Raw genomic sequence first — 12,447 nt, 5'->3', positions numbered from 1 at the left:
CTGCTAGTCTGTGGATCTTCTGTTCACGCAACAGGTCATACCTTGCTCTTTTTCTATGTTAGGCCAATATTGTATTGCTTTAGAACTTCAGAGAGGGGAAGTGCTGGATCTCCAGGTGAAATGCCCTGCCAGATATGTTATTATTACCAATATTTTTTTAAAAGTCTTATGTTTTATTAGAGCACTTAGAGCATATGATTAGAAAACTGTAAAAGTTATGAAATATAATTGTCCCTTGCTGTACCCCTCCCTGCCACTAGAGGGGGAACCTAATTTTTTTTATTTTTAAATTAAAAAGAAATTATATCATTATTTCTTTTTTCTTTCCTTCCTCCACACCCCTCACGATACACATGTATGTGTGTATGTGTGTATATGTGTGTGTGTATCTGTGTATGTGTATATGTGTATATGTGTGGATGTGTGTATATGCATGTATATGATATATGTATGCACGTATGTATGTATGTATGTATGTACTTAAATTGTATATTATATAAATATAATCTTCTCAGTCCATAACGTTCTATTTGTATGTAATGATCTCAGGACTGACATTTTGGTATTAGATAACCAATTGAGGGCTTCTTCCCTGAGAAAGATGGTCTCACACTTGCAATATTCCTTAGTTGCCTGTAGTTCCTTGACTGGGGTTAGAGTACTGTGAGGTTTTGCCCTTCCACGTTAAAATGCATGTTTGTGTTCTCCTTGTTCAGGTTTTATCTAGGCAGTCATGCTGGTGTGACTTCATGAATGTAGCTCTCTTGACATTTTTAGGAGATGCAGTCTTCCGGCAGACTTCCCATTCTTCTGGCTCTTACGATCTTCCCACCTCCTCTTCTTGGACAGTCCCTGTGCCTTTGGTGCAGGAGTTTTGCTGTGAATGGATCTGTCATGGCTGTGGAGGGGTCAATCGTGGCTGTGGATGGATCAGTTGTGGCTGACCCCCTACAATCACTTGTTCTTTGCATTTTGGATGGCTGTCATTTTCTTTTATGATCTCTGTGTGTCACAACAAGAGTTTCTTGATGGGGGTAAAAGTTACATTTACTGTGGTATAAAGATAGATATTTAGAATGTAGTTATGGATTATGGATTATGCTTGTTTAGTTAAGTGATATTTGTGAGTTCTCCTCTAAGATCCATGACTTTTCTAGCTCTGGTTAGTTGGCTAGGTTTCCAGTATCAGGTATAATCTCTCTCATGTTGAGCAGGCCCTAAATCCAACTCTAGAGCGTTCGGTTACCTCGAAGGTAAGGGTGCCACTCTCTGCTGCACCCTTAGGGATAGATATCCTGCCGTGTGCTGGTCATTGTGGTTCATAGGTGTCACAGCTGGGTAGAGATGTTGTTGGACTCCCTCCCTTGGTAGCTTGCATGGTGCATTTTGCTGTCATAAAAGCTAGTCCTCGGGGAAGGGGCTTTCAGATCAGATGAGAACAGGTTCTTCAGACTGTGTCCATAGTTCACACTGTCTTTAGCAATAGAGACTTAGAGCAATAACCTAGAATGTTTTGAGTCTCTTGGACTCCCCTCACCAGAATTTGCAAGCTCCTCATTCTTGCTTGGGGGTTTGTTAGTTTGTGGCTCTTGGAGTACATAGCCATGCAGAGAATTTCATATATAAAATTTATATATATGATTATTTCATAATATACGAAGTTTCGGTCACAAATGCTATTCAACTGAGTTATATAGACTTTGGGTCTGGATGATTTTGATGTGTCTTATTTTTATTTATTTGCAAGTTTAGAAAGTTTTATAATATGTTATAAAATTAAAAGTAAACAATATGTATGTTATCTTAGGATTTGTATTGCTGTGATGAAATACCATGACCAAATGAGAGGAAAGGCTCACTGTTTCTCATCAAAGGAAGGCAGGACAGGAACTCAGATGGCAGGAACCTGGAGTCAGGAGCTGATGCAGAGGCTATGGCGGGGTGCTGCTTACAACTTACTTCTCATGGCTTACTTCTTATAAAACCTAGAACCACCAGCTCAGGGAAAGTAGCACCCATAATGGGCAGAGCCTTCCCCCATCAATTACTAATTAAGAAAATATCTACAGGCTTGCTCAGAACCTGATAATTTTTTTTAAAGATGTATTTATTTGTTTGTTTTATGTGAGTACACTGTCACTTTCTTTAAACACCCAGAGGAGGTCATCAGATTTCAGATGGTTGTGAGCCACCATGTGGTTGCTGGGAGTTGAACTTAGGACCTCTGGAAGAATAGTCAGTGCTCTTAACCTCTGAGCCATCTTTCCAGCCTCTCTTAGAACCTGATCTTAAGGAAGCATTTTTAAAATTGAGATTCACCTCCTCTCAGATAACTTTAACTTTTGTCAAGTTGACATAAAACTATCCAGCACATATGTGTACACATGGACTTATATGCATTCTGTGTAATTTTAGGTAAATAGGTAATAATATTATTCCTTAAGACTTTTCCAGATAATCCTATTGTTATTTTACCCTCTTCCCTGCCTCTCCTTCTGTGTTGACTTACCCCACCACTTTTCCCGTTCAAATAACTCCTGTTTGTACTTTCTCACTTTTATTTATGACAAATACTTCCAGCTCTCTCCTGTTTCAAAGTTCCTTCAAGACAATTCCACCAGACTTAGCCAACTGCAGAATAGAATCCCGACTTGCCTCTCCTGCAATGTTCCTGCAGATAGCGTAGGTTTTAAACCAGTCATCAAACCTGCCTGGGATCTTGTCAACCTCAGCCGCATGCATCCAGATGGATGCATGGTCCTTGACACCAACCATACAGTTGTATGTACACAAACTTGGTGGTGTAGATTTGCATGTTGAGGCCACGCCTGCTCACTGGTCCAATGAGACTACAGAAAGAACCCTGCAGATAACCGTTACCTGTCCTCTCTCTCCTTATTTCTCCCTTCCATTGTCCTTCAGGGAGAACTTAAAAAATTGTATTCTACCCTTAGAGGTTAGAGCTTTTTCACTTCTTTCCTAAATCCAGACAAGCTGCAATATCAATAAACCCAAAAGAAACACTCTTTAATTTCTAGTGATTCCCTATCACTAATGGATTCACCTGTGTCTTTGATTACACTCTATTCCTTACATGCTAATAGAAACCTGTTGACCAGAGCTTTGAAAGTCTGACTTCTGTGGTAGGAAGAACACCTTCAAGAGTCATTTAGTAGAGTATCTCAGATGGGAAGCTCAGAGAAAGAATTATCCTTAGAGATAATAGAATTTAGGGACCTTTAAAGCAAATCTTGTCAAGTAGAAACTATTGGACAAAAGATGAGAATTTGAAGAAAACACATTAATTTCAATATATAAGTTGTAACTTCAATATATAATTTGTATAGTTCAAACTCTTACTTTTCAGCAGGTAGCAACAGAATTATTTGTTGTGTGGTCCCCTATGGCTCAGGGCAGAGACATAGCAGAGTAACTCTGTGTCCTTAGAGCAGTAAGTACTCCACACTGTCATCGTGGAGATTAGATTCAATTATTCATGCCTTTCCTCTTACTCTTCAAAACCATCCCTCATGTGACCAGCTCGTTCAAACAAGAAGTTTAAACACCTGTGTTTTCATTCATTATCACAGATATCATCTTTCATTAAAGTATCTCTTCACTTCGATTCCACCTATGAAGTGTTGGATTTGTCCTGTGGCTCTTAGCAAACTCACATCTCAGTTTGTTAAATTAAACTACACTGACTTCCAACCTCATTAGTCTATTAGGTGCAAAGTCTGACCAGAGCTATTTGTATCTCTCCTCCTAAGGGCTGGAAGAGGTCATTCTTCTCTGTTGCTGCCAAGTATGGGTTCTTTCAAAGATGGCAGTTTAAAGGCTTCTTTTCTATGCAGGCATAGCTATAGGGATTTCAGACCATCTTAATAAAGCTTTCTGCTCAGGTCCCGGGGCCCCACACCCATCTTCCATGAAGGCTTTTATGCTTTGGGTTCTGGAGGGCAATGGGGTCTCTGCTTCCATGATCCCTTGGTTTGAAAGATTCAGATTTCTTTTGAGTCAGGTACTTGCTTTCTTTAGGTTTTGAAGAAGCCTATGTGAGGCCCAGCTAGTTCTAACATTCAAATACACTCGGCCTTTAGGGTTGTGAACTCTAGAATCAAATGTTGCAAGCTGAAATCCCACTCTTCCCAGAGCCGTGTATTAGAGCTCAGTAAGCCTCAGTTTCTTTGCCAATGGGAATGGACAATAGTCCTCCACAGTGCTGGGGAGGGATGGACTCATTTAATTGTCTTAAGACACTCTTTGTGCCATGTTTGAGACTTAGTAAGCCCTCAGTAAATGTCAGCCAGTATTTTAATTATCGAAATATTGCATTGTAATTCGAGGCTTTATAAAACAAAGTCTTCTACTCCCTGGAGAGGCAAGGGAAGCTGAGTTCTCCAGGATCCAAAGCTGTGGCTCTTCAGACAGGAGAGAAGAGAAAGGTACTCTGACAGTCAAAGGAGGGCAGATGGCTTGATTTTAAGATAACATAGAACTTCCATTGGCCAGAGACTGATATCCTTGGTTAATAGCACACTGCCCTAATCACTTGATTAAGCTCTGTGGCAGCTTGAAAGTTGCCTTGGACTACACAGATCTATTTATGACTAAAAGCTTGATATCTGTTCCTTTAAGAAGATGATTGTCATATGGGGTCTGATGGGCACATGTTTACAATTCTAGCATTTAAGGATCTAAGACAGGAGAATCTCGCACTTGAGGCCAGCCTGAGCTATATAGTGAGACTCAGTCTCAAAAGAATGAAAATAACAAAACAACCTTCTCCCTAAACAATAGCAACAAAAGGAATAAAAGAAAGAGAATGGGTGGTTGACTTCTTCCCTGGATCATCTCACTTGCTTTAGGATTAGCTCAAAGTACATTAGACATCTAATTGGGGGAACACTTTGGGGCAAAGGGACTAGTTAACTTCTTAGCTCACTGCCGTGAGAGGCTCAGTGTTCACACACAAGCTGGACCTAGACAGGTTGTCAGAGCCTCAGGAGGAGAAAATGGTGTGAGCATGTCCACTGTTTCTACCCAGCATGTCTCTGTGTGTAGGGGGCATGTTTAGGAGTGGGGATGGAGAGTAGAGAGGGGGCACACGCAGGAGTGGGGATGCATATAGAGGGGCTCTCTTCCACTCAGGCAAGAGAGGAAGCCAACTTTTAAAAAATTTTATAATTATCCAAGTAGAGGTCATTTTCCTACCTCTTGTGAGGTAGCAGAGTTAGCAGTTGGATAAACAAAGAGGAAGAAGAGGAAAAAGAAGAAGAGGAAAAGAAAGAAGCAGGAGAAGAGGAGGAGGAGGCAAAGGGGGAGAAGGAAGAAGAAGAGGAAGAAGAGGAAGATGAGGAAGAAGAGGAAAAAGAGGAAGAGGAGGAGGAAGAGATGAAGAAAAAGAGGAGGAAGAGAAGAAAGAGGAGGAAGAGCAGAGGAGGAGGAGAAGAAAGAGGAGGAGGAGGAAGAAGAGGAGGAAGAGGAGGAGGAAGAGGAGGAAGAAGAGGAGGAGGAAGAAGAGGAAGAAGAGGAGGAAGAGGAGGAGGAAGAAGAGGAAGAAGAGGAAGAAGAGGAGGAAGAGGAGGAGGAAGAAGAGGAAGAAGATGAGGAGGAAGAAGAGGAGGAGGAGGAAGAGGAGGAGGAAGAAGAGGAGGAGGAGGAAGACGAGGAGGAAGAGGAGGAGGAGGAGGAAGAGGAGGAGGAAGAGGAGGAGGAGGAAGAGGAAGAGGAGGAGAAAGAGGAGGAGGAGGAAGAGGAGGAGGAGGAAGAGGAGGAGGAGGAAGAGGAGGAGGAGGAAGAGGAGGAGGAGGAAGAGGAGGAGGAGGAAGAGGACGAAGAAGTGGCGGCAGCTTTGATTTTAATGTGCCCGATAGCCTGAGGGTGCAAGTGTGGTGCCAGGAAGTCTAGGAGGAAAAATCACAGAGGCTCCTGGCCAACAAGGCTGCATCATATGCTTCAGGTTGGCTGCCCTGAGTCACTGTAGGCCCCTCAGAAGAGGAATGTTACAGTCTTGTTTATAGCAGCCTTACTTAACATAATACCATGCTGTTGCATTTACTCATTTCAATTTTTATTTTACTTATTACTGATATTTATTATTGATATTATTAATGCGAGTATGATATTGTATATATAGTTTTGTACAGCCTGGTGTGTGTGCCACAACTCCATGGAGTTTGTTCTCCTTTTCTACTTTCACAAGGGTCCTGGAGGTGGGGCTCCAGTCCTCAGGCCTGCAGCTTCAAGACACAAGCATCTTCACCTGCTGAGCCAACATGAACTCATTCCTGTGTAGTACAGTGTTCTGGACTTGGGTATCACTTTGTGACAGAGTATTTGCTAAAGTGTGGTCAAGGCCCTGGTTTCAATCTCTAGCACTGAAAAGGAAGTGTTGTTGTTTTTCCAATTTCATTTTAGTACATTTACAGTTATATAGCCTCACCCTAATTTTAAACATTTTTTTAACCACACCAAAACAAAGAAACAAGCAAACAATAAAAAGACCCCCCTAGACCTGTTAGCAGCCACTCTCATTATTCAACCCCTTTGGCCCTACTTACCAGTTGATAAGCAGCTGAGGTTTCTATATTTTGATTATTGTGAATAATGTTTCTATGAACATTCATGCACAAGGTTTTGGACATGTATTTTCTTTTATATGAGTGCCATGAAGTAGAACTGCTAGAGCGTAAGGTAACTCTGTCTTTATCCTTCTGAGAAGCTGCTGAACTGTGTTCCAGAATGGCTGCATTATTTATAATTCCACCAGAAATGGACCAGGGTTTCACGTTCTTCACATCTTTGTCAACTCTTTCATTGTGCTTTCATTTTAGCTAAGGAAAGGGACTTTGAATTTCTAAAGCAGCAATTTATTAAAAGGATAAGACATAGGTGTCTGCTGGGACAGAAGGGGAGGAAGTACATGTTGCAAGGGGTCCTGTGGTGTAGACCTTGGGGTTGAGTTGTCGGGGATTCCCTTCATACAAAGTCATGTGCCATGCACTGCTTTTATATTACAGGAGAGAGGAGAGCTTTCCTTGTGTCTTTTTCTTTTTAATTGTCTCAAGTTCACAGTAATCCTTATGGCAAAGGGGCAGCTTTTTAAAGGTTTATTTTGTACTTTTTTATGTGTACCTATGGGTGTCTATGTGAATATTTGCCAGGAGTGTTTGAGTGTTAGTAGAGATCATAAGACAGTGTCAAATCCCCTGGAGCTAAAGTTAAAGGTGGTTGTGAGCTTCTCAACGTGGGTTCTGGGTCCTCTTGGAGGAGAAATCAGCAACCAGGACTCTTAATTGCTGAGGTCTCTCCAGCCTTTTTTAATGTAATTGTGCTTTTGTTGATGGTAGGTGATCCTTTCATGTTCTTGGCAAGCATCATTTCAGGTGAGACAGTCTTTATTTTTGGTAAGGTCCATTTGCCCATTTGTTGTTTGTTTTGTCATTTACACATTTGTGGTTATCTAGGAAGGCTTTCGTCCCTCAAGGTTGTGAAGACTTACTATGTGTTCGTTTTTAAGAATCCTGTAGTTTCACCTCATACAGTTGGGTCTATGATCCATTTTGAGCTAAGAACCCTGGATGTCAGGGATCCTGCATGATCCTTCCATATATTGATCTCAGCTCTATGGCATTGATGGACTTCTAACAGAGTAGTAAAGCACACTTCTGGGCATTTCCAGAAAGGATTAACTAGGGGCAAGACAAGACCTAAAAGTGTTTGGCACATCATCCCACAGACAGGAAGTCTACTGCAATTAAACAGGAAAAAGGAGATCCCAGTAGCCCAGGTATCTATTCTGTCTCCTTGCTGCTATGATATGAATGGCTTTGACTCATTCCATCCTACTTCAACTGATTCATACCCCTAAAAACATGGGAAGTAATAGGTTTTGTTCCTTTAATTAGTTGTTTCCATCAGTCATTTTATTATAGAGAAGAAGATACATGACAGATGTGTATGTGAACATCCAATCACTATTTAGTAGAAAGGTGGCTGTTCTCTAGCAAATTATCTTTCAAATATCTTTGAAAATTAATACACCAAAAATGTAAAATTGAAAAAATTCATTTATTTATTTTTTATTTCTGTGTATGTGTGTTTATCTGCATTAGTTTATGTGTACTGTGTGTGTGTGTGTGTGTGTGTGTGTGTGTGCAGGTGCTTGCAAAGGCCTGAAGAGGACTTCGGATCCTTGGGAATTGGAATTACAGAAGGTTAGCGCTACCTAATGAGTATGCCGGCAACTGAACCCAAGTCTTCCGCAATATCAGTATGTGCTCTTCACCACTGATCCATCTTCCAGTCCCACCTCTGCACTGCTGACTGTCTCCCACTGATATGTCCTACACTTCCTGCCACATGCCATGCTGGCTTGGTCTCTGCCTTTCTGTATTGCATTTTCAGTTTGGGGCTTATTCTTTATTCTTCACTTTTGTCAAGGTTATTTTGTGTTCCTTGTATTTACAGATAAATTTCAGCATCTGCTTTCCAACTTATGGGGGAAAATACATTTGGGACTCCCGTAAGGATCATGCTGAATCTGTAGATCAATTTAGAAACTTTAGTTACTACAATTAAAACTTTTAATCTAAGAGTTGGAAGTGTTTTTCCATTTATTTAAATATTTAATTTTTTTAAAATGGTTTTTAGTTGCTAGGGTTTACATTTTCACTTTTGTTAAATTTACACTAAAGTGTAATTTCATTATTTTATGTTATAAATAGGATTGTTTCTTAATAAGTTTGGTTTTCTATTCATAATGATTAGTGCTTAGAAATACAATTGACTTTAGTATATTGTATTTTGTATATACCAAACTGATATTGAACATGATTATGAGTGTTCATCATTTGTGTTTGGGTGTGTGTGTGTGTGTGTGTGTGTGTGTTTGTGTGTGCACAGTCATAACCCAGACATCCTTTTCTGAGCCCAGATCCTATGCTGCCCTGCTCAGCATGTCCATGCCACTATGTAGCATCCAACACTCAGGATTGATAAGTGTGTAGTGGCTTAGGGTGTGGACTGGTTTGTGACTTGTGAATATTATAACACATTCTGTGGCCACTTGTGTACCTTCCCTGGGTGCCTCACAGTTTTCCATCTTCAACTCTTCTCTTTCTCTGCCCCCGTCACTGCTATCTGGCTTCTACTTTAACGAGTTTAACTGTGTCGTTTAGATATCCAGTCTTGGTTATAGCGTTGTTCCTTTACGATGCTCCATTACTGGCAGGTTGCTGAATGAGGCTGGTTGACTGACTACTTGTTGCGTACCATATAAAGTAAATGTGATTAAACAGAGAATCTGTCTTCTTTTGGGTGGTGGCAGAAAATCATGACTACGGTAGCTATAAACTCTGTCAGAAATAAAAGATAAACTTTATTTCCTAAAATCTTAATTTAGGAAAAAGCCAGACTTTTTTTTTCCTCCAAAACAATTTCCCCCTTTGCCTATCCATTTTATTTTCCTCTTTTTATTATTTTTATGATGTATTAAATTAAACCATTTCCTTGCAGTGTGCTAGTTAAGACAATTTCCTTAGCTTTTGCTGAATGACTTGGCAGGCTAGATGTCTTAGAGCTGAATCGTAAAATCCCATTAAAATCCAGTCATATAAAAATAAAAGATGCTGCCTGGTGCACCCTGTGACATGTTATGGCGAGGTCTCATCACATTATAATAACAACTGCCAGGAAGAAGTGACTGCTGTGTAATGCAATGTGATGAAGAGAGAGGAGTATATTAGCGACACAGCCAACCGCATTTAATTAAATCCCATGTCCAAATTAGTTCCCTGATTGGCATGTAAGAAGAAAACATGTTTACAGTGATGTTCAAATAGCACAGTTGTTTTAAAAACACACGGGCTTTTTAGCCTGTCTCTGCCTATTTCTCTTTGGTCCTCACTTCTTTCATGGTGAAGTTGTTGTTACTACGGCTCCATAGGTCTCCAGTGTGGAAGAGCAAGGCTTCCATGGGGTGAATACCACACTCATTTGACCAGGCAGTAAAGGGAAGAGCTAGAATATAGACTTAGATTGAGAAGATTCAGGAACCTGTGGTTTTTTAGCAATGCCAAAGTTAGGTAAAGAACAGCCTGCAAGACTGGATTGGGCATTTATAGACCAAGAATCAAGAATGGTTAATAAGTGACAAGATAAAAAAGGTTATATCATAGGTAGTGAAAGTATGTGAAGTTAGTGAGGTAAGATTTTAATGTTTGTGAATAAGGTTTTATTGGGATGTAGTGCATCCACTCACACACTGTTGACAGCAGCTTTTGCACACAATAACGGGATTGAGGAGCTGCAACCAAAGTTAGATGGGATCCAAGTCCCAGACATTACTTAAGGTATAAATGTCCTGTGCTGACTCTTAGCTATCCTGGGATATGTGTGACTCATGGCTACAGGTTGGACATGCATTATCATACATCATTATAGGTAAAGGATGACTATCTCTGATCTATGCCATGATTCTTAAACCAAGGTAAATTACTAATGTTACTTAAATTGCTAATTTAATAATTAATTTTTAATTAATTTTAAATTCAATAATTAATTTTAAATTTAATTTAAGTAAATTTCTAAATTACTTAATGTTAAACTAAGCATTGAGTTGGAGCTCAAGGGTCAACATATTTTAAAAGAAATCCTCAATATTACATTGATGTTCACAATGCAATTGTTGCTGTCCTTTCTCCTGGCTGAGTACTTCTTTTTTTCCCCCATCAGTCCATGGGGCCTGGGATGATGTTGATGACTGAATGAATAAGGGCAGGGTTCATGTATCTATTCATTAGGCAAATACTTCTCTTTTTGTTTTGAGATCAGATTTTACAATGTAGCCCCTGTTGGCCTCGGACTTTTATATCAATCCTACCTCTGCCTTCTGAGTGTCAGAATTAGTGGTATACCCCACCATCCCTGGCTTAAGCACATGTTTTTGATTGTGTACTATATGCCGTGTGGTATTCAATGCTAAATGCATAGTAGAGTGGAAAATAAATTAAAGGTCTGATATAAAATTATATGATAAGAGGTCCATGTTAATTGCCCAGAATAAGACTTACTATACATAGATGGAAACTCACAGTAACCTTTATATTTCAAGTAATGAATATTTTTGTTTCTATTATAATACTAGATTTACAGAATTTGAGAGATTATATATTGGTGATGTGAAACTGAACTATAGTATGTAGGCCTTGTCGGAATTTGAGGGGCAGACAATAAGGTGTTAACTGTGTTTAGGACAGAATGTTGAGCTTGTGTGTAGCCATAGAACTCATTTGTATAGCGATTTCTTGATGGTATCATTATTGCCATAAGTGAATCTAGACAATGAAAGTCTATTTAAGTGTGGTAGGAAGGTACTTAGACATTAATTTTAGCAACCAGTATTACTGTGATACACACAATGCTTGTGTTACATAAGTCTAATGGATTTCAAATTATTTTTCCCTCTTGGACTCAATTCTGGTTTTCTTGGAACAGTTCAGGGCTCTCTTTGTCAACATGCTGAAGCAGGGTATGATAATGGGAAGGTAAGAGTTTAGTTATAACATTTTCCTCATCCATTGGTCATGGGAGAAGCAACTACTATGACATTGCCAGAGGAGGCTCAGTTTTTGAGAATACATCCCATAGAGATCAGAAAGCAAATAATGATAATACTGTCAGAAAAAACTGCCAGTCTTTTCTAGATTAACACATTAGTTATCTTTGGTTCAGAAGCCTTATAAAATTAAGAAGCTCAACACAACATACATTAATCTCCTAGTTGGAGTGTGCTAGGAATTTAGGGTGGTCTGGGTGAAACTCTGGTTCAGGGTGTCTCACAAGTTAGCACAGCTAGGACTGAAATACCCCCAGGGTTCACCGAGGGTCCAGAACTGCTTCTGAGTTCACCCACATGGGTTTTGGACAGATATTGTCCCTCATGAGCCACTGCCCCGAGGTCTGCCTTCCTCTCTGGCTGTTGCTAAGATATCTTCTGGAGTTCTGGCCATATGGGCTTCTTTACAGAGACAGCTCAGAAAATGGCAGCTTCTATCATAATGGGCAAATGAGATAGAAAAGAGGGCAAGATGGAGACAGAAGTCTCAGAAGTGACATTGTATTCATATTTCTGTGTTCTATTTACTGGAAGTGAGGTACTACAACTAGCTTGTTCCCAAGACCAGGGTTTGTACAATGCTATGGGTGCCAAGAGCTGGCAAAATGACAATTTCATTTTTTTTCTGGATCATAAAAGTAATCTGGAAACACAAGAGTCCACCCATTATAGATGTACTATGATAGTCTACCATGTACCAGACATGTGCGAAACCATAATGCTCAAAATGAGCAAGCGCGCATGCTTCTATGTGCTGCTGTTTCTGGAAAAAAATAAATCCTGCTGCAGTGCTTGGTATGCGAGAAGTCTCCCAAAAATGTTATTTT

Source organism: Apodemus sylvaticus, chromosome 8, assembly GCF_947179515.1.
Source record: "Apodemus sylvaticus chromosome 8, mApoSyl1.1, whole genome shotgun sequence".
NCBI lineage: Eukaryota > Metazoa > Chordata > Mammalia > Rodentia > Muridae > Apodemus > Apodemus sylvaticus.
This window is presented reverse-complemented; position numbering follows the sequence as displayed.